General features: G+C 40.0%; 1 protein-coding gene across 6 annotated transcripts in view; it reads right to left on the bottom strand.

The window, feature by feature from the left end:
• Positions 1-22552, bottom strand: part of B3GALT1 (beta-1,3-galactosyltransferase 1) — a 472142-nt gene that overhangs the window by 35001 nt on the left and 414589 nt on the right. For all 6 annotated transcript variants that reach the window (XM_084891324.1, XM_084891323.1, XM_084891325.1 and 3 more), the window contains one exon: positions 4526-4652. The gene's annotated coding sequence lies outside the window, so the exon portion shown is untranslated. The remainder of the gene's footprint in view (positions 1-4525; positions 4653-22552) is intronic.

Genomic DNA, 22552 nt, shown 5'->3' with positions numbered 1-22552 from the left:
GGTTTTAGAATCGCAGGTCTTGGCCACTTTGGATTTGGCTGTGGCTATGGAATAGGAAACACTTACACTCTAGTCTAAGCGGCACAGAGGAAAGAGCAGCTGGACCTTCTTCAGGAAAGAGGCCTCAGTCCCTTCTTTGTTACTTATTGCCTGGGAGATCACAACCTCTCTGGGCTGCTTCCTCCTTTGCAGGGGTTAATGACACCTATGAAAGAAGCTAGGGCAATTCCTTGACAAGTGGAAGGAGGGAGATGGAGATAAAACAGTTAAACAAATGCCCGAGCAATGAGTAGCCAGCTAATAAATCACAAAACCCTGTCCTCTCTAACCGAGGACACAGGAGCAGATGGTTTACATCTCCTCTCCCCAACCAGAGAGCTGGGAGCTTAAGTCACCCTAGTCTGAGAGATGGATAACAGAGGTCCAGGTAGTGCCATTAGTGCCAGCTAAGCCCAGGGATGGATAAAGGCAGGGGAATCAATAACAAAAGCACCAATTTTAGCCAGACAAATCCAAGATGGAGGTGAAGCTGACCAGAAAATGATCCCAAACTCAGCCACATGCTCATTTTGATGCATTACACCTGGAAAGCTGATGAATAATCTGTTGTGATCTTCCCCTAAAATTCCCGCCTTTAGGAAACAGATAAAAGCCCTCAAGACAAAGCACCCAGTGAGCACTCTCCCTGAACATATCTGTGCCTCCCTTTCCTCAGGGGTGAACTTTAACTTTCTTTCCCTTAAGCTCTTAGAGCCCTCCTCTTGCCTAACTTCTCAGTAAGCCTGAAGCAGCTCCGCCTCAGCTCACTTCTGTCTCTGCAGCCCAGCCCAGCTCGCCTCTGTTGGTGTGAGCTTGTTTCTTCTATCTAAGCCCTTCCTTTGTTTCACGGTCCTCAGCTTTAATAAACATACTCTCAAAATTACTTCAACTCCTGTCTTAAATTCTTTTTTTGCATGAATTTCAAGAACTCACACATTCCAAGCCTTTCTGGGACAGATCCACCTCAGCCCTGTCCCTTTCCAGTGACAAAAGCACTTAGCACTGAATCTGAACTGTATCAAAGAGCCATTTTAAAATTTCAGACCCATTTTCCTCTCCTACTTTATTTTTCTTAAGCAGGATTTCATTCACCTCAATAAAAAGTCCTTAAAACTTTAAGACCGGTGTAAGAATGACTGTAATATCAAATGGATGTGCTTCCTCTAAGTCTACCAAACCTCAATAAAGGCAGTTATGATATCAGTGGCTCTCTCTGAGCCGTGTGGGAATAAAAAAAAAAATACCTTAGTTGTCAAATCCAAGGAGGACTGACTCAGCTCTTCTTGTCTTCCAAAGCAGATGAACTGCATCTCCTGCAATCTGCTTTTTCGCGAGGGGTTTTTGTTTTATTTTCAAGCAAGATCACCAGTGCGAAAGGCAAATGCTCCTACATATACATTAACAGAGGCTATGATGAGTCCCATAATGGTTCGGGCTTTTCCCTACATTCTGTTGCCAGAGTATTAGAAATTGATATGAAAACCTGAGAGCTTAAAAACTGCACAATAGTACATATTATTCAATTGCAAAATGCAAAACTGCAGCCCATCCCAAGCCTCCGCTCAGCTTTGAATAGTCATACACTCAAGTGCATCTCAGTGTTGACTGAAAGGATAGAGGCCCTCAGCTCCTGAGGAGGCATAAAGATTCATTATCATGTCAATGGCCCCATGCAAAGTTCTTGATAAAAATAAAAAATAAAAAAAGGATCATAATCCAGAGGCAGGAGATAAGATGTGAGAGTTTGATGTATGTAAACAAATCAAATATATTTAGAGTCAAGCTACTTAATCTGTGTGAAAGCATTGCCGAGAATATAAACATCAGAACAGCCTCGGAGCCAGAACAGGAAAGAAAGGAGAGGGTAGAAGGAACTCTAGAGATTATTTGCTGCTTTTCCCTGATTTTCTATAATCCAGCCATGTTGGCCTTCTTTCAGTTCTGTGAACCAGTCAAGCTCAAAGTCTCTTGTCTTAAAGTCTATAAATCATCTCTGTGCCTCTTCACAGAGGCCTCTGGTAATAGTCAGGATTTTCTCCATAAAGCTGCATTAACAAATAGCTTCCATATCTCAGTGGCTCAAGGCATTTTAAGTCTGTTGTTGTTTTCTCATGCTACACATTTAAAGTTGGTTGACTGAGGGGTCTCTGTTCTTTGAAGCCACACCAAGTTCCAGGCCAAAGAACAACCATATCTTGACCACACCCCCAGGCAGAATGCCACAGGGAGCTGGAGCAACAATTAAATGCTCCATCAAGGAAATGGCACGTGTTGTTTTGAAGCACAACACATTGGCCAGGCCGAATCCCAAGGCCCTGTGAGATCTCAGGGAGACCAAGGCAATGCAATCCTATTATGTGGTTGGAAAGGGAGGGGAATAGAAATATCTCCCTTGACTCTCACAGCTCCTCTGACCAGCCTTTTGGAAGTAGGTTCTAGCTCTTCCCTCCCCTTTTGTATTTTTCATAGTGCTTATCACAATTTGTAATTTCATTATTTACTTAATAAATAATGTTTTGTTTTCAGTTTGTTTCCACTAACCTATGTAATAAAAGCCTAATATGCTAAGTGTCCTGCTGTCCAGTCATCCATTCAACCAATCAAAGCGTAATATGCTAATGATATGCTAAGGCCACTCAACTGCTCACTATGGCATGCACTGACCACTAGGGGGCAGACACTCTGACCGGTGGGTTAGCTTGTTGCTGAGGACGGGCTGATCAGGACTGAGCAAGATGGAGATGGGCTGGACATGTCCTAAAGCCCTTCCGCAGTCCCTCCTCAGCTGGTCAACCTCCTTCATCCCTCAATGCAGGGTGGGAGGTAATCAACCAAAGACCATCCTATATAATAAAAGGCTAATATTCAAATCGACTGAACAGTGGGACAACTGGTTGCTATGATGTCCACTGACCACCAGGGGGCCGACGCTCAATGCAGGAGCTGCCCCCTGGTGGTCAGTGTGCTCCCACAGGGGGAGCGCTTCTCAGCCAGAAGCCTGGATCACGGCTGGCAAGCGCAGCTGCAGTGGCGGGAGACTCTCCACCTCCGCAGCAGTGCTAAGGATACCCGACTGATTGCTTTGGCCTGCTCTGGGACTGTAAGACAGCACAGGCCAGACTGAGGGACCCCCACCCCAAGTACATGGGGCCTCTAGTTGAACCAGAAGATCCCTAAGAGGAAGGACCATGCCAGCACACTAATTCTATGACACAGTTATCAAAACTGGTCACTCTGCCTAATATATTTAAGTAATGATATATTTGTCTTGAATTTGTAAATTCTTCCTAGTGATAGTCTCATATCTTTTCTGGCTGTGTGGCACCTCTCCATGGCTCCTTATCAGAAGACCCTACATATAATGGCAGGGACTAAAGCAAAGACAGGCTGGGCATTCCTTCAAATGCTGCTCCAAAGCAAATTGGAAAACTATCAATTAAAACCTCACAGAAATCTCCAAAGGCAGTGAAAGCCAACACAGCCAATGCAAATCGCTCTACACACTGTAAATAATGAACAGAATAAACTAATTTTAAGAATTGGCATTTTCCTGGATTTACTTTCAGCAAATTAGCTTATAGGGAATTAGCTTAGAGCTACCCTCTCACCCACCACTAATAGATGTACTCCATTGTCAAGCTGAGCGTGGTATAGAAGGGCAGTCTGAAATAACTATCCCCTTGTATGGGCAAAAACTGTAGTTTAAAGAGCTTAAGTTACTGGCCCAAATCACAGAGGTGATGATGATGGGAGATAAAAAAAAAAAAAAAAAAAAAAAAAAAAAAAAAAAAAAAAAAAAGTGTGATTAAAGTATCTTCTTGCCCATTTGGTACTTTTTTTCTTGAGTCACAAAAATGAGAAATCTGCAATCATTTTTATTAAGTTATGATGCTATTTAGGGCAATCAGTATATAAAGGAATATTCTGAGTATTTCTCTTGCTTTTAAAAATCGGTTTAAATAAAAACATTTTAAATGATTGCTTTGTTATTTTAGATACTTCTTTATAACTCTACTACCATTTTCTATATAAAGCACTATTATTTTCCAGTGAAATAAGAAATAATTGAAGTACAATTGCCCGTGAGACAAGGTTATTTTAGCAAAGAAGTTTCAAGAATCAATTAGCTGTGGCTTTGGAGAAATGGGTTTTTAATAGATGATGTCTCCAGTCACCTAAGGCATGTGCTTAGTTCCCTAATATTTAATCTTAAAAGAGGCCACCACTAAAACCAGCCTAACGGTTCATAGATATAAATATGAATTTTGAATATTAAAATATAAATGTTTAAATAGGACTTTTTTGTTATTTTTTTTTCCTTTTTTGGCAAGGGCACTTGTACATATTATAGCAGGTAAACATTCCTAAAAGAAAAAGACTAAACTTTTCTCTCTTCTCATTAGTCCTTAGGTGCTGATTTCTGATTTTATAGAATTGCTGTTAGTTTTCCACAGTGACGGCCTACATAACGGAACAATTCTCCTACCTGTTGGGCCGAACGTGCTGTGCTCTTCTTACCACAGGTGCCGGGCACAAAGCTTGGTCTCCACCTGTGATGAGGACATCTGTAATGGCCGTGCCAGGAGAAGCTGCTGCTTAAAAACTGCAGAATCCTATGCGGATAACAAGAAAAGGAAGAACTTTATAAACAAGAAAATTAACCAGGCTCTGAGAAATCAAGATTGAATAATTTGTCATTTAAAAAAAAATAGACACATTTAGTCTATAAGGACAGTACACAGAATGGCATGTGGGTAAGCACTGAACACAGGTTGGTCAAATGAAAAAGAATAAATGAACAAATAAGGGTCAGAGCTGGTCCTAGAATTGCAAACCCATATGCCTACAAGACCAGACAAGTAGGTTAAATGAGGGAGCCCACTGAGTGTGAGACAATAGGGGAGAGAGAGTAGGCCTGTGGTGAACTTGTGAGCTCATGTCTCACCTGAAGGGGGCAGCACTGCTCATGTCTAGCTGATGGTTTTCATTGATGCCACAAGGAAAAACAAGCTCAATGCCACTACTGCACACTTTCAAGGAAGAGAGAAATACAGATTTTTATGTGAAGCCTCATGAATTTATATTTAGAATTCAATGAAACAAAACAAAACGTTGTGTAGGTCAAACAAGGGTAAAGTGAAAGCATCCCTGAGGGTCAGGATTAGCTCCTGGGTAGCCAATTGTGACCTAAGATCTAGGGCAATGTCTTTAATTTCAAAATGATGAAAGGGGGCCAGAGGGCTGAAGCCACTTGGGCAAAGACACTTAGCTAATCTGTGGTAGAACTGGGTATTTTAGACATGAGTATCTTCCCTTTAACTTAAGACCTTCACTTTTACTTATGACCACTCTCAGACTGCCTGGATTTGATCAGGTTACAAGCCAACTGGATCTTTAAATGGGGAGAGAATCAACTTTGGTCAAACAAATACTTATCAAGTCAAACACTAAAAAGAGTCCCAAAGCAAACAACCAAAGACACTGCATGCCTGAGAATCTTCTGCTTATGGAAAAAAATATACTGTTCTAGAATGGGAGTGTGCCACATGACTAAGAATGAGACAGGAGAGCATGTGGTCAATTTTCAGTCAGCATAAGTCCTCATTCTTTAAAATGCTAGGGAGCTTAATAAATTATTTGCTTATTATTGATCAATCAATTTCTATAGAGGTAGCTTTTAGAATTGAAATGTATTGAATGTTGACACAGGCAAAATAACACCAGGAATATATTACTCTAGCATATATATATATATATTTTAAGTTTTCGCTTTAAATATATATATATATATTGATTTCAGAAAAGAAGGGAGAGAGAGAGAGAAAGATAGAAACATCAATGATGGGAGAGAATCATTGACCAGTTGCCTCCTGCACACCCCACACTGGGGATCGAGCCCACAACCTGGGCATGTGCCCTGACCGGGAATCAAACCATGACCTCCTGGTTCATAGGTTGAAGCTTAACCATTGAGCTATGCTGGTTGAGTTAAGTTTTTGCTTTTATGAAATTTTCTATACAAAGAAAGAGTGGGATAAAATGTAGACATTTAGTAAAGTATATGAGCATTAATGTGAACCATTTTATACAAAGCTATTGAATGAAGAAAAGGAAAGATGCAAGTAATGAAGGAAACAAGCAGTTACTGATTATTAACATGATCCAGGCCCTATGCCAGGTGTTGTTATAAAATGTTATACATATTAGCATTTACTGAATAAACATAACTAAACCAGGGCCAAAATACATGTGGAAAATGTTTACAAATGTAAATAAAGACACCTCAATTTTCCATGGGCAGATATTTCAGTTTAAACATCTCATATCTTACTTAGACATAACTCTTTACCTTGACCAAATCATTTAAAAATTTTTTGACACAAAATATTTTAAAAATTAACTTTAACCAGGCAAAGTGATTGAAGCAGGGTATCCTTTCAACCAAATAAGTATTTACTTATCATCAGTGCTAGGAAAAGAAACATATAGATATAAATTTCCCCTACTTCAGGATAAATTTAACATTATCCTTAGAGGTTACAATACCTCAGCAGTAATACAGACAGCAGAAATACTATCTAATAAAAGAGTAATATGCAAATTAACCATCACTCCGTGAGAAAATGGCAGCTCCCATAGCCACAAGATGGCGGTGCCCAGTCCTCTCAGCCCCACTGGAGTCCCCCGTCTCAGAGAGGGGTGACACTGAGAGCCTGCAGAGTAAGTGGCCTGGTGGAATGCTGCCCAGAGGCCCTCCTGACCCTTTATAAAAAACAAAAAAATTCACTCCCCAAGGCATGATCCCCTGCCAGTGCAGGTAGCCTGGGCTGGGTCTTGTTGCTCTCCCACTGCACAATCCCCTGTCAGTGCCAGCAGCCTGGGATGGGGACTCAGCCTGGCAGGGGTGCTGCAGCCCCATGGTGTGATCCCCTCCCAGTGCAGGCAACCTGGGCTTGGGTCTTGCCACACACCTACGGTGTGATCCCCTGCCAGCGCTGGCAGCCTAGGCTGGGGTCTCAGCCTGGCAGGGGGCACTGCACCCCCAAGGTGAGATCCCCTGACAGTGGCAACAGCCTGGGCTGGGGTCTCAGCCACCCCCAAGATGCGATTCTCTCCCAGCTGTGGCAGCCTGGGGTCTCAACCACTGAGTCACACCAGCCAGGCAAATATGGAGGAATCTTAAATGTTTCTTTTTAAAAAAATATATTTTATTGTTTTGTTTTTTTGTTTTTTTTTACAGAGAGGAAGGGCAAGGGATAGAGAACTAAAAACATCTATGAGAGAGAAACGTCGATCAGCTGCCTCCTGCACACTCCCCACTGGGTATGTACCTCAAACCAAGGTACATGCCCTTGACCAGAATCGAACCTGTGACCCTTGAGTCTGCAGGCCAATGCTCCATCCACCTAGCCAAACCAGTTAGGGCTGTCCAATATGTTAAAGATAAAGCCCTATCTAATAAAGAGAGAATATGCAGGGGAGGGCATTTGGGGGTGTCAAGGTTGTCAGGGGAGGGCAGTTAGGGATGATTGGGCTGGCAGGGATTGGTTAGGGGGTGATCATGCTGGCAGGCAGAAGTGGTTAGGGGCAATCAGGCAGGCAGGCAAGCAGTTGGGAGCCAGCAGTCCTGGATTGTGAAAGGGATGTCCGAGGGGTCCCAGATTGGAGAGGGTGCAGGTTGGGCTGAAGGACACCCCCGCCCCCCAAGTGCATGAATTTCGTGCACCAGGCCTCTAGTGTATTATATGAGCAAAGATGAAACATGTAAGCCACTGTCTTAGTTTGATTCTAAAGTGTAACTCCAGGATTTAAGTTAGAGGCATTTCAATGCTTCAGAATATAAAATGCAACTGCATTCAAATGTTGGTTTTAGAATATAAAACAATATTTTAAAGTCAACTAGAAATGAATTTGTTCACGATCTACTCTTTTGGATAATTGCCATTATTGCTATTTTTTCCTTAGGCAGATAATTGAAAATTGACTATATAAATTGTTATGTTTTTCTGGGGAAATAGCCTAGACTCAAAATTTGTCTCCTACATTTTTATCTAAGTTACAATTTTACCAGGCCTACAAATTATAGCTCCCCTACTACTTTATCCTATTCTAGCTCATTAATATCTTCTCTTCTGTTTAACTCCATGTGGCAGAAAGGAACTTTGCCAGTGCCATTTACCTCTAAGGAATCAATTCGTTTTGTGTGCCTCCAGACCAGAGTTAGCTCTGAAGTATTTTAGTGTCAGAATAGGACCAATAAGATAGTAATAATATTTGAACATGTGATTTAGTCTTCCTAGTCTTGCAATAACCCTCTTTGTAACAACAAAGAAATTGCACTCTGAATCTCAAATGTCAGCATTTGATCCTTTTTGTGTGTAGTCTGTCTGCAACCAAAGACTTGAATAAAGACTGACAGAACAAAATGGGAAGCACCAATGAGTAGCCTATTTATTAATTTGTCAAGCTAAATTCAGGGGTTCATTAGGAAACCAGATTGAAGTAATAGTTGATCTAATTAGTTAGTGGATCTAGTAGAAAGAACAGAGGGTTTTCACTCTTTTAAGTGTCAATAATAATACACTTAACTTTCACTTGACTGGTGTAGCTCATGATTGAGCGTCAAACTATGAACTGGGAGTTAATGGTTTGATTCTAGTCTAGGGCACATGCCCTGGTAGTGGGCTTGATGCCCAGTATGGGGTGTGCAGGAGAGGAAGCCGATCAATGATTCTCTCTCATCATTAATATTTCTGTATCTTTCTCCCTTTCCCTTTCGCTCCCTGAAATTAATATGTAAATAAATAGACTTAACTTTCTATTTCTCCCATTTCTCCTTATCATAGGTCAGGGCCCCTGGGAAAGTGACTTTGAGAATCATATAAATGCAGGAAGCTCATGGGAGCATGTTCTCAAGAGCAACACCTGTGCTGAGAGAAGGAGGAAGGGGAGGGAGAGATTAAAATGTGATGCAGTCACAGCAGAGGCCTGGGCTGACCCCTCAGGGAGCTCTGGAGCTTGGAGGGGCCTGCAGAGGCCACGCATGTGCTGGAGTTGGAGTGCCTGGGGTTGGGCAGAGTTGACTGCGCACCTCTTCCTGACTTCCTAGTGACATCATGTTCATACCCTGAATTGGGAGGCATGCGTGTTGGGTATTTACAACACAGTGATTGGCAAATTCTAAAAATTTGAGCTTCTGTCACTCCTTCTGGAGAACTTATTTCCCAGCAAACCCCCAGTTAAGAAAGATGGATTTGCACATCTCTCTGCCCAAATCCATGTGATAAGTACTTAATTGCACACAGTGCTACAGAGAGGGAATGAGATACCACACTTATAGGCCTTGTGTTGCTGTAACTTCTCCAGGCAAGGTGCCCTCATCCTACACAGGGTGTTATTCTAATCCCAGGATTTCCAGTCCTGCTGTGCGGTCATTGTTGCCTTTCTGAAGGAAGCAACCAAACTCCCAGGGAAATGAAACCATCCCTGTAAGATACAACTTGGTGATATGACCACCAAAGCCTAAGTGGCAGAGGTACAGAGGATGAAGTACTGGCAATAACTGAACAACGTCCTGGATAAAACACTTAGAGAAAGCCAACTGACATGATTTTTTTTTTTTAAAGCAATGCCATTACTTCACTTGCAAACATGGTCATTCATATCAATAAGGTAGAGTGATAATAATAGCAGCTAGTCTTTGTTTAGTAAAATCATAAACTATATCTGGAGTCAGTTTAGAATGTGTGCCATAGGAGGGAAATGGTTTTAAATATATGAGTGAAGGCACATGAAGAATTTGGGTTAACATCATTCCAGCTTTTAAAAAATAATTCCTAAGGAGATGGACTAAGCCAATTTCTGTTTGGAAATATCAACATCTGCAGGAAACTCAGAGAGGAGAGACCAGAGTTCACTATTACCTGGGGTAGCAGAAACTTTTAGGGGGATCATTCTGAACAAGGCTGTCCATCTCTCAAAGTTCTTTCTTCTGAAACCGTTACTTCATGGGAAGAGGAAATCAGGGAATCCCAAGATTTGACAAACAGAGATTATACTCTTCTCAGCTTTGCCCCTTACACCCCACACCCACATTAAATCTCAGCATCGCAGCAAAAGCAAACATATCCCTTAGGCATCTGATTTAGAAAAAAATAATAGACATCAACAGGAAGAGAACTTATGATTTTAGTATATGAGGCTAGAATTAGGAAACTCAGTAAGGAAAGTGTGGATGATTTAAAATTCAATGATTAAAAAGTGACTTAGTATTGGCTATGTCTATTCTATCATCTATCACATTTCTGTAACAGGCATCAAAGCAGACAGGAAGTGAGGTTTCCAACAAATACTCTTTCCTGACATAAATATCATTGGATGCAAACTCTTTCTGATTCATCACAGTTTAGCACATAGCCTTGCATATGGTAGGAGCTCAGTCTCTCTCAATATCTTGCTCTTAGATACACTTTGAAATATAGCTATGGCCACATGTGGATTCTATAATCAGCTTCTTAATTTCCCTCCCCCCAAAAAATATCCATTCTTTCATTCAACAAAACTATGTCCAGTATTTTCTATAATGTGGTATTTTACAAGGAGCTGGAAATACAGAGGAACTTATGTCCTTCTTGAGACATATAAAATTCAGAAAATTAAGTACCATAATGGAAATACTGAAGCACCGAGGAGACACCCTGAATCCTGAGTGTGTATATCTTTATATGTAATCAAATGCATTATTCTCTTGAATGAAGTATTCAGAATATTTATAATGGAGAGCAATAGCTTTCTTGTACTGGCTGTAAATATGAATGCAGCTAATGTTTCTGTTAATCCAACAGGGGATGTTGTGAGGATGAGGAAATGTAGCATGGCATCCTAAGAATAATCTTGCTCATTTTTCCTGACCTTAAGCTGAATACATCTGAGCTAGTCTTTCAACAGGGATATAGTTTAGGCCACATGCATATTCTGTAATCAGCTTCTTAATTCCTCTCCTATAATATCCACTGTTTCATTCGACAATAATATTAGTGTATGAAGCTAGAATTAAAAATCTCAGTAAGAAAAGAAAAAAAAAATATTTTCCTTTAAAGTACAATTCACATAGGAGGTCCTAGGGTTTTAAAGAAGAATGAAGAAAATTCAAATTGTTTACAAAGTCTTACTAAGCAACAAGTTCTAAATAACTGATATGCTATGAGCCTTCTATAATATGATATCACTTTAGATAATTTTCAGGAATAAAAATGTTCTCGTTTATGTCCTTATAAAATTTTAGCCTGTATAAATGAGTTGTCTCACAAACAATTTTGGTAGAATATGAGTTTACCTTTATAATAGGCAAACAGAAATCAACAGAATAGATCCTTTTTCTTTTTTTCTTTTTTCTTTTTGTCAGCTGTTAAACCTTTTACCTACAACTTTAGGTCTCTGCCTTTAGAGAAGGCAGAAGCTGGTTTAGAAAATTAAGACCATTCTAGGACACAAGTACAAAGGAATTTTGCAAAGCTTGCATATTGATTGAATCAACTACTGCCTTGCTGCATTTTTCAGATCATGTTCACCTTATTTTGCAAATATTATTATAGTAAATATGCATGTAAACTCATGAAATTTAAACATGACTTCTGATTTTGACATAGATTGTCTCCAACCAGTTAGGTCCAATGAAAAGTGAGTATGACCCATGATTGCTTTGCTTTTTCCAAACCCTTTTTCTACAGGCATTTTATTCTAGATCAGTTTTTCCCCTGAAATGCATATGGCATCTGTCACTGGCGACAATGGGTAACAGAATAGGCTGGTGTCTGAATGGAAGTCTTACCACCATGAAAAAACAACAAAACAAAATCAACAGCCTAAAGTGCAAGTCCTACAGACGAATGAAGCAGCAATAGCACTTCTTAACTTAAAGGGTAGCATCTTATAGCCTAAGGGCAAGTTTACATGTTAACAAGTTTGCTCTCAATTCCCAGGGCAGAAAAAAAAACAAGGTTTAAAATTATTAGATTTTAAAATTTATTCTTAGAAGTGTAAAAGTTTATTAATTAAAAAAAAAACAAAAAACAACAACAACAACAAAAGGAGATTGAAAAACCTGATGAACAATAATAGCGGTTCATTGTAGTAGAGTCGGCGATATGGGAGGGGAGTGGACTGACTGTTCTCGGGGAAAGGGAGGGAGGAAGAGACTGAACATAAACTGTGCACCTATGGATGAGGACAATGGGGGGTGGGGAGGGGGCGGAGGGTGGCGTGGGAACCTGGTGGAAGGGGGAAGAAATGAGGAACCTTTGTAATAATATGAACAATAAAGATTGATTTAGGGGAAAAAAAAATAAAAGAAAAAGAAAAAATACTAAAAAAATAAATAAATAAATAAAGAGTAGCATCTTAGTCTGCCATGTATCTGGACTACGATCCTCCTCCTGTCTTGGGAGTTACCCGGGCATATTTGGTGCAGATGTCAGCAGCCATCCTGAGCAGAGGGAGGAATGACAGAGAACCTCTGCAGCTCCTGCAGGGAGCGTGGGGTTAGGAGGCAGGCTTACAGAGAGGTCCTCTTGGCTCCTGATGGGCCATACCGAATGGGGATTTCTGTATTCCAAGATCAATGAGACTTGTTGCAGTTCTGACATGGCAAGCAATAGGCCCAGTATGGGAGGAGTGCATCTTTTTCTCTGAAGCATAAAGCTCTTCTCTCACCTTAGGTTTCTGTTGATGGGGACTTAGATGTAAAAAGAAAATACACATCTGTTATTTCCAAATTGGGCACATTTTCCTTAGTAGACCTTGCAAAAGAATGGGACGTTAAACCTGCCACTGGGAAAGTGCTTCCCACGCCTCGGGTAAGTTGCGAGAGAAATCAGTGTAGAGACGTCATGGGTGAACAGGAATATGGTTAGAACGTAAAAACACAAGTATTTTTGTTTGGGCAACAAAGATAACTGAAGTCTATAAGATTAATGCTCTCATAGAAGGACTAAATCTGAACATCAGATACTTAAGAACTATGTTCCGAAGAGAAGGCTTATAATTTTCACTGCAACTATGCTATTCTAGTTATTCTACTACTTTGATTAATACTATTTCCCCCTCAAATTCACCTGCTCACTAAGGGTTCTGTAATCTACTTACCCATCACCTCCTTGACAGCAAAATCACGTGGGCTGGCTATCATTCTTGTTGCCTTGAACGTCTTTGATGTGTCGGCACCCCGCTCTGGCACTAACAATAGGGTGAATGAGCTGCATCCTCATGTTTTCTCATTGTGTTATTATTTTTGCATGGTTTCTTCCCAAGAGGAGGTTGTACATTTTTACTAGGCAGATACAAGGAAAATATACTATTTTTCTCCCAAGATAATATGTGATGACCTTGGTCAGTATGTGCAGAATTTTCTGAAATTTTATCTAAAAAGTTATCTGATAAGCTGCCTTTTAGTCTATATTGTTCTTTGAGTGGAGTAAGAAGTGGGACCTACAAAGCTTAGCAAGCTTAGCTGGATGTTACTTAAACCTTAGGCCATGAACAAAGACATACTCTGTAGGGCACAGATGACTGGAATGATCAAATTTAGAGTTGGAAGTTACAGTAGCCTTCCATTATTTGGGGAGGGGGGTATGTTCTAAGACCCTGAGTGGATGCTTGAAACTGTGGATGGTACTGAATCCCACGTATCTATCAGCTCCTCAAATAACAACATTTGTTCAATGTTGTTTTGTTGCAACATTGATGAGATTACAGAAGAACCTAATTCTTGTTTATATCAATTAGATTATGGTAAAAATGGTTTTGTTACATGTCCTTTTGCTTAAAGTTGTAGAAGCTACAGATGACGATGAGGGCTTACTTTTCTATGGTTTTTCCTATGCATGCATATAAATTAGGCACAGTAAGAGAATAACAGCAGTAACTACTAATAAAATAGAACAAGTACAACAATAGATTGCAATAATTACATAAATGGCTTTGAGATCAGCCATCTATGTATATAAAAGCCAAACCACTGGACCACTTGAAGGACTGGAATGGCCAGTTGCTATAATGTGCACTGTGGCCCTGATTGGCCTGCAACTCTGATCAGGGGGCAGGGTTGGTTGGCCAACTACCTGTGGCACCCCCTCACCCCCCCAGCCAGCCCTGCCCAGATCATTCACAATCAGGGAGAGCCAGCTGGTTCCCACCTGTGCACAAATCCATGAAAAAAGGCCTCTAGTTTTTAAATAAAATAACAGTTACTTGAACAAAAGCATTGCAGTATCACAACAGCCATCTAATAACTGAGATAGCTACTAAGTGACTAAGGGGCAAGTAGTTTATATAGCATGGGTAGGATGGATGGGGCTGGATGATACAAAATTTTGTCATGCTACTCTGAATGGCACTCAATTTAAAATTTATGAATTACTTCTGAAATTTTCCATTTAATGTTTTTGGACTATAGTTGACCTCGGGTAATTGAAACATGAAAAGTGAAAGAGCAAATAAGAGTGAGACTACTGTACATTAAGAATGATCTGGTCTTGCCTATAGTCATTAAATTTAATGCAATAGCAGGCCCAAAGAGTTGGTACCTGAAGCAGTCCATCTGTTCCCTCTATTAAAAGCTTTTTGATCTGGGTCCTAAAAACCAATCCGTTCATTTTTCTCTTTTGGTGAAAAATAAAAAAGGAATTTAGAGAAAAGTTACAATTCACAGCAACTATTATATTCCTTATAATGCATTTTACCCTGGGGTAAAAATGGTAATAAATACAAAGGACCTGTGAAATATGCCTCTATTATAGTGCATTGCTTTCACGGGGCTAAATGCATGCCCAGAACTGCTCTCTACTCCACAGGTTTGTGATACATATGATAGGGCAAGTGTGAAATGGGTCACTCAGAGTGCACTTTATTTTTTTAAAAAGTGTTCCTTGGGAAAGTTCTGGATAAATGGACTGAATGTTCTTTCATGTCTGACTGAGGCCTTTGCCAATGAATTAAAGTACTCAGCAAAACCTTTGCTAAAGGTCATGGAGATGGGTGACCAGACCATTCTCTCCTCTTCCTTCCTTGGAAGATGCAGAGACCCAAAACCATGCAGAAGAAAGCACTTTTTTTTTCTTTTTCTTTAAAAAATCAATAAAGCTGGGCACATTGTGATATCGGTACATTGACAGAAAACACCACATTTATCAACACTATACCACCACCACAGCAGCAGTTTTTATTTTTGTAAAGCAATTATCAACTTATGTATAAATGATTACAGTATTTGAGAGCCAAGATTCCTGAAAAATCTGATGTTGCAATCAAATCATAATTGAGCTATTTTGGAATAGAAAGCCCATTTGCTCTTCATAACACATAAATATCTAAAAATTAAATGATGACCCACTTAGGACAGCATTGCTTCAGTGTAATTTTTAAAGGGTTTACTTTAGGTGAACTTCCCTGCATGATGCAAAATTTCTATAGTCTGATACTGATATTCTGAACGTGGTATGTGTGTGTGTGTGTGTGTGTGTGTGTGTGTGTGTGTGTGTGTGTGATTGTCTGTGTCTGTGTTGGGTGGACATGATCAGCAGTGATGATTAATTTCTTCAAGTGATGGACAAATCCATCTGGACAGCAATCATTACTTGCAAGCTAAATAAATAAGCCTGAGCATGTAGGCATTATTTTTTTTTTTAAATGTATGTAATTGTGCTAAGAAAAATGTGAAATATTTTCAAAGTGTTGTAGACTTTATTGTAGATTTTTGTTATTACTGTTTTCTAATCTAAGGATTATAAAAACATAGCAATTACCTATGGAGGCAACCACAACATGTTAAGGAGTTCTCCTTCTTGAATTAAATGTACTGTGGTAATGTACTTCAAGACTTACTGATAAAATAGTTGTAATAGGGACTTACTGGCGATACATGATATAATGGGGGATATGACAGATATAATGGGATTTTTCAATTACAAATTAGTCCCATGATAAGAATCATTAAACCATTTGCTTATAGTAAGTTTAAATATTTAGTCCTAGGCCCAAAATGAAACACTGAGAAAACAATTACCATCCATTACCTCTGGAAATAGGAGTGGAATAGTGTGAGTAGCCAGTGCAAGGCACTTATTTCTGTTCTCCATATCTCAATATTGTTGGAATTATTTACCACAAACATAAATTTAAGTATTACTTCTGTATTTAAGGAGATTAAAATAAAAACGAGCTCAGTGAGGTGCTGGCTTCCAGGTGCCTCTCTCACATCCATTCTTTGCCAATAGGCTTGCTTTGGGAGACTGGGAATGACTTGTCATTCACTGTGAGGGCTGAGGGCAACTTGACACTCATGTTCACCACATGTGGACACCCTCTCCGAGGCCCTGGACGCACACTTCACGTGAGGCCAGAGCTCACAGGGAGGACTACAGTGCAAGCTGCCATACCTACATGTCATGTGTTTGGTGGCTAGAGGACTACAATAAATTCCTACCCCTCTGTGTCTTGAAGTTCAGCTGATTGTGGGTGCAGAGAGAAAAAAATGTTTTTTGCCTTCTGCCATCAAACATGCTGGGATGCCCAGGAGCATTTATGAAATCTCATTCTGTCCTACACCAGGAGGAGGTTATGGCTGGCTGATCCATGTGTCTTCTTCCCACAGTAATGCCAGGAGAGCTGGTAGTTGGGATTAGGGATGCACAGAGATCATCTGATAGCTAATGTGTTTAGGCTAAAAAAACTGTAGCAAATCCTGTGCAACACTCGCTAATATGTTAACTTAAATCTAAAACACTTCAAATTCTGTCCCCAAATAATGCTGACATGCTGAATTACCCCAGCTTACGTTTTGTCATGTTGTATTATGGCATGGCATTCAGGTAGCTCATTGTAGCAAATAAAACAACATCAATATACTTTAGGGAGATTTCATGGAGAGCAGATGCACTGTTATTTTTTTTCTAAGAAATTTTATCCAATTTTAGCAATGCATATGTGAAGCGGATAAAGCATCGCAAATGTAAGGCTCCAGATTTTATTTTATGCGTAAACTAGACCTTTAAATTTTACATATAGTCTGAGGAAAAAGTTATTTAAATCCAAGGTTCACATTTTCTCTTCTGTCTCCCATATCTGCAACGATTTTCCTAATTGAAGATTTTTTCTTTTTTTAATTTAGGACCAATATATACCAACTGCTTTGTTTTCACCATTATCCTTAAGGTTCTAATCAGAGCCTCAGGCCTCAATCTTTGCATATATATATATATATATATATATATATATATATTAATATATTTTATTTAATATATTTTATTGATTTTTCACAAAGAGGAAGAGAGAGGGATAGAGACTTAGAAACATTGATGAGAGAGAATCATCGATCAGCTGCCTCTTGCACACCCCCTACTGGGGATGTGCCTGCAACCAAGGTACATGCCCTTGCCCGGAATCGAACCCGGGACCTTACAGTCCGCAGGCCAACGCTCTATCCACTGAGCCAAACCGGTCCCGGCTGCAGTTCCACTCTTTTTTTTTTTAAAAAAAAAATATATATATTTTATTGATTTTTTACAGAGAGGAAGGGAGAGAGATAGAGAGCTAGAAACGTTGATGAGAGAGAAACATCGACCAGCTGCCTCCTGCACACCCCCTACCGGGGATGTGCCTGCAACCAATGTACATGCCCTTGACTGGAATCGAACCCAGGACCTTTCAGTCCGCAGACCGACAGTCTACCATTGAGCCAAACCTGCTTCGGCTGCAGTTCCACTCTTAAAGCTATATATTTATATATAGTATATACTAGGTATATATGAAAACTATATACAAGGTTGGGCAAAAGTGGATTTACAGTTGTGAGTACATGAAACATAGTTTATTCTTTCATTATTATTTATTACTAGAGGCCCAGTGCACGGATTTGTGCACCTATGGAGTCCCTCTGCCTGGCCTGTGGGGATTGGTCAAAACAGGCTCTCTGACATCCACTGAGGGGTTCTGGATTGTGAGAGGGCAGTTCTCAAGTGACACACACCAGAATTGGGCTTTCTTCTCTCTGGTTCTGGGTGTATCACCCAAGAACTACAGCTGCCAAGATACCACAGCGCAGCAACTCCTGCATTGAGTGTCTGCTTCCTGGTGGTCAGTGAACATCATAGCAACTGGTCAGAGAGACACATAGCATGGTAGCCTTTTATATATATAGAAATTGTATTATTTTCCATATACAATTGTAAACATACTTTTGCCTCACCCCATATATTGTTTTAAATATTCCACTCTTTTAATTTCGTTCTTCCAACCATCTATATTTTAAAAATTTATTCAGAGTATGATTATATGATCTAGCTGAAGCATGTATTGTCAAATAGCCAAAGCATTAACTCATTACTCACCTCACACCCTGATAAATTTCTGTCACATAAAAACAACATTCAATGAATATATTCAGTAAACGGCTCTTTTGAAATAGTTTTTCATGCACAGTTTCTAAATTCAGGTCCCCAGACTGGTTCCTTTCTGCTCAGACTTTCTCTAGATTCCACTCTTTAAAAAGCGAGTGGAAGGCGCCCAGGTTAGGGTTTCAATGCTGTGCATCATAGTGGTCTATGAGGACTCATTAAGGACAGGTGTCATTCGCACCCTTTTCCATTCCCAGGCTCAGACAAAGACAAGGATTAACAGACTCACTCCTTTTGGTCCCCCAGTAAAACCTATCTTTTGTGAGGGTGGAAAGATAAGTTTAAATATAGTGTGTGACTATGATTTCAGAGGACTTCCAGTACTAAATAATAATTACAAAGTCTCAAAGATCTCTGGTTAGGTAGGAAGGCTGAGTTACAGATAATACTTTTAGTGTATTTACTATTTTCATTTTAATTTGGGGCTTGTATTTGCATGCCTTTATTTGTGTTTTGATTTTGCTCTATTGAGGAAAAGGATTTAGGGAGAGGGCTGTGAATAGGATGGTGTGAGAATGGGCTGTGGAGAGAATGGCATTGAAAGGAATTTTAGGGATAAAAAAGGCAGGTCTAGGAAGACTTAGGAATAAAGAGGGTCCGTGGGGGAGGAAGGCATAGGTAAGGGCTTGGAGCTGCCAGAAGGCATACATTCACAGAGGAAAAGAAAAAAAAAAAGAGGTGCCACAGGAAAAGGGGAGAGAAAGACATCCATTCACAGAAGACAGGGAAAAGCCACAGGGTATGGAGAGAAAGAAGAAACAAACTTTCACAGAGGATAGAGAAATGCCGACAAATGGGAGAAAGAGAACAGATTTTCACAGGAGATAGGGAATTCTACCACTGAAGGGGGAGAGAAGGAGGAGGATATCACATGGGGTTTGGGCTTTGAAGCTGATATTCTGCAAAAGAGAGACCAATTAGAAAGCAGTATGAAGAAACAAAGAACTACAGCCTTTATAAACCTTAGAATAAAGGAGCTTGGTGGTTACTCCCTTGGGACCCCTTCCCTATGTGGAAGTTTTTATTTGCTTCCAATAAATTTCCACCCTTTTCATCTACCACCTTTTATCCATGGCTTCATGCTTCCAATCCATCTGGACAAGAACTGGGAAAAGAAATTGCATCCTGCTCAGGAAAACAACCCAAATCAGTATGGTGGCAGTTTTCCCTTCTCAAGCACTTGATTTAATGGTAAGAAAAGACTACAGAGGTTGTTTAATCATGGAAATAAATAAACTCAAGGTTTCAAATTTTCAAAAGGCATTCTACAAGGATGCTCAGTGCTGCCTATTTTGGAAGCTACTTATGGTCCATGTTTTTCTCCTGGGCTGCCTCTCAATGATTTTATGTTTCTGGAAAAAAAAAAATGAATGGGAAAAATTTGAACTGAAATAGAGCTAATAACCCTAGCCAGTGTTGCTCAATGGTTTGAGTGTCAGCCTGTGCACCAAAGGGTGGTGGGTTCAATTCCCAGTTAAGTGCATGTACCTGGATGCAGGTTCTTTTCCCAACCCTGGTTGGGAACATACAATGCAGGAAGCAACCAATTGATGGGTCTCTCTTACATTGATATTTCTCTCTCTTTTTGCCTCTTCCTCCCTCCCTTCCACCCTTTCTAAAAATCAATGGAAAAAGACCTTCGGGTGAGGATTAACACACACAGGAAAAAAACAAAACAAAAAGAAATAGAACTAATAATATAATACTATCACTTATCATTCACTCAGCATGAACTTTTTATATTCATTCAACAAATGTCTAAGGAGATTTACATTGGGCATTATTCTAGGCACTTAGAAACACATCATTGCACAAAACATAAAAATCCCTATTTGGCAAAGTTTACATTTGAGGTGGAGAAAACAGATGTATATGTACCTAGTGTATATACATAATTCATTAAGAGAAATTTTATTGAAGCCAGACAAATTTTGTTAAAACTAAGAACTTTTCCCTACGGGTTTTGTACACATTCCAGATTTCATAAAGTAATGAGGTTGCCCTTTAACATTTGCTTTAAAGGTTTCCCCTCATTTCTTAATAAGATTCCGATCTCTCCCCAGCTTCACAAGAGCAGGCAGCAGCCACAAGGAATAAAACTACAGAGCCATTTAGATTGTTCTAGAAAGCGTGACTTCTTAAAACGTAAGGAATGGTGGTTCAAGATGTTGGCATAGAAAAATCCTGAATTCACCTCCTTCCAGGGACACATGGACTCTGCCGCTTGCGCATGGAACAATTTCCTATGAAAAAGAGGGAAAACTAGCTGGATAGCTCCTTCACAACAAATGATAAAAGGACCACACAGAGATGGATGGGAGAGGCTGAAACATGTTCTTGCTAAAACCCCTACCTCCTGACGTGACAAACTATAATTGGGAGAATTCTCACAACTCCAGAGCTTTCCCTGAGGGATGAGGGGTGTGCGTGCCACATCAGTCAGTCCAACCCTTAGGGCCTGCACCGGAGAGATGAACCCCCAAATGTCTGCCTGTGATGGGCACCATTTCTGCGCTCTTCCTCCACTTGAGTGTTGGTGGGCACACACCAATCTACCATTCAGTGTTATAATAATTGCATATTTAAGGTGATGTGAAAGAATTGCCAAGATTTACTTCACTTCATGGCTTCTCAAATATATTTCTGCAATCTCCCCCATCAACTTAGCTCAATAGATAAAAATCTTCATTTTTATAAATTGCTGCTTAATGTGTAGTGCAATCCATTTTGTTCATTTATGTTTAACCTTGTTCTCAGAGAAAAAGATAAAATATCTGATGATATTTTTTTTTTATAAAACCCTTCATATGTTTTAAAATCTGAAAATTATTATACTATTGATAGAATAAGAATATTTTCAATTGTTAAATTTACTTGTACACCACCTCTTTTGAACAAATAATTCAAGGGCATAAAGAAGAATATATGCCTGGCTGGAGTGGCTCAGTGGTTGAGCATTGACCTATGAACCAGGAGGTCACAGTTCAACTCCAGGGCAGGGCAGGTCCCTGGGTTGCGGGCTCAATTCCCAGTAGGGGGTGTGCGGGAGGCAGGTGATCAATGATTCTTTCTCATCACTGATGTTTCTTTCTCTCTCCCTCTCTTTTCCTCTTTGAAATCAATTTTAAAAAGTATTAAAAAAAAAGAGGATCTTATATAATAAAAGGCTAATATGCAAATGTCCCCATAAGCACGAGTTTGATCTACTGGGAATTAGACATGTGCTGACTATCAGGGGGTGGCATAGGACATAGTGGGTGTCGGCAATGTAGGACTGGCAGTGGGCAGCAGTGGAGGCGCTGCCAGGTGGGTGAGAGTGGGACTTAGTGAGATGATGGGACAAGTGAATGGGTGGTGCCAGGCCATGTGGGTGCAAGTGATGGCCTTGATCACCCTGCTGGTTGCCCCACAGATCAGCCCTGGTAGCCAGTCAGGCTAGGGACCCTACCCATGTACAAATTTGTGTACCAGGCCTCTAGTATAAATATAAGACAAATAAAAAAGGAATGAAAAAATAGACCCAAATTATAAACAACCAGATAAGTTAAACTACAAGAGTTATTTTTACTAATAGTTGGAGGTCTTATTTATATTTGCATTTGAGCTTCATGGCAGCCAATGCAAAAATGAGAAACACGACTAGTTACATAATTTTTTAAACATGAAAAGGATAAACATGCCAGTTTCTCAAGGGAGATCAAGTTATATTTAACATTAAACTAAAGAATAACTTTTACATGGAGAGGGGAGATTAAATTATATAATGGCCACTATCTAAATGTTGAAGCACAATTCATATAACCAATTACTAAATCAAGTCCAATAAAAGCCAAAGCCAAATACTAAAGCACAATTTAGTGAAGGCAATTCCAGAAGGAAGCAGATCATCTATACTAATAAAAGCCTAGGTGAAGACTAATAAAAGTCCTCATGCCATCACTCAATGCTCTCACATCATCACAAGATGGCTGCCACAAGATGGCCAACCTCATGCCATCACAAGATGGCTTTCCCAAGATGGCCAGCAGGGGAGGGCAGTTAGGGATGATCAGGCTGGCAGGGGA

The sequence above is a fragment of the Pipistrellus hanaki genome (genome assembly GCF_964339955.1).
Source record: "Pipistrellus hanaki genome assembly, chromosome: 8".
Lineage (NCBI taxonomy): Eukaryota > Metazoa > Chordata > Mammalia > Chiroptera > Vespertilionidae > Pipistrellus > Pipistrellus hanaki.
Note: the sequence above shows the minus strand (reverse complement) of the source record. Positions and strands in the feature narration are given on the sequence as shown.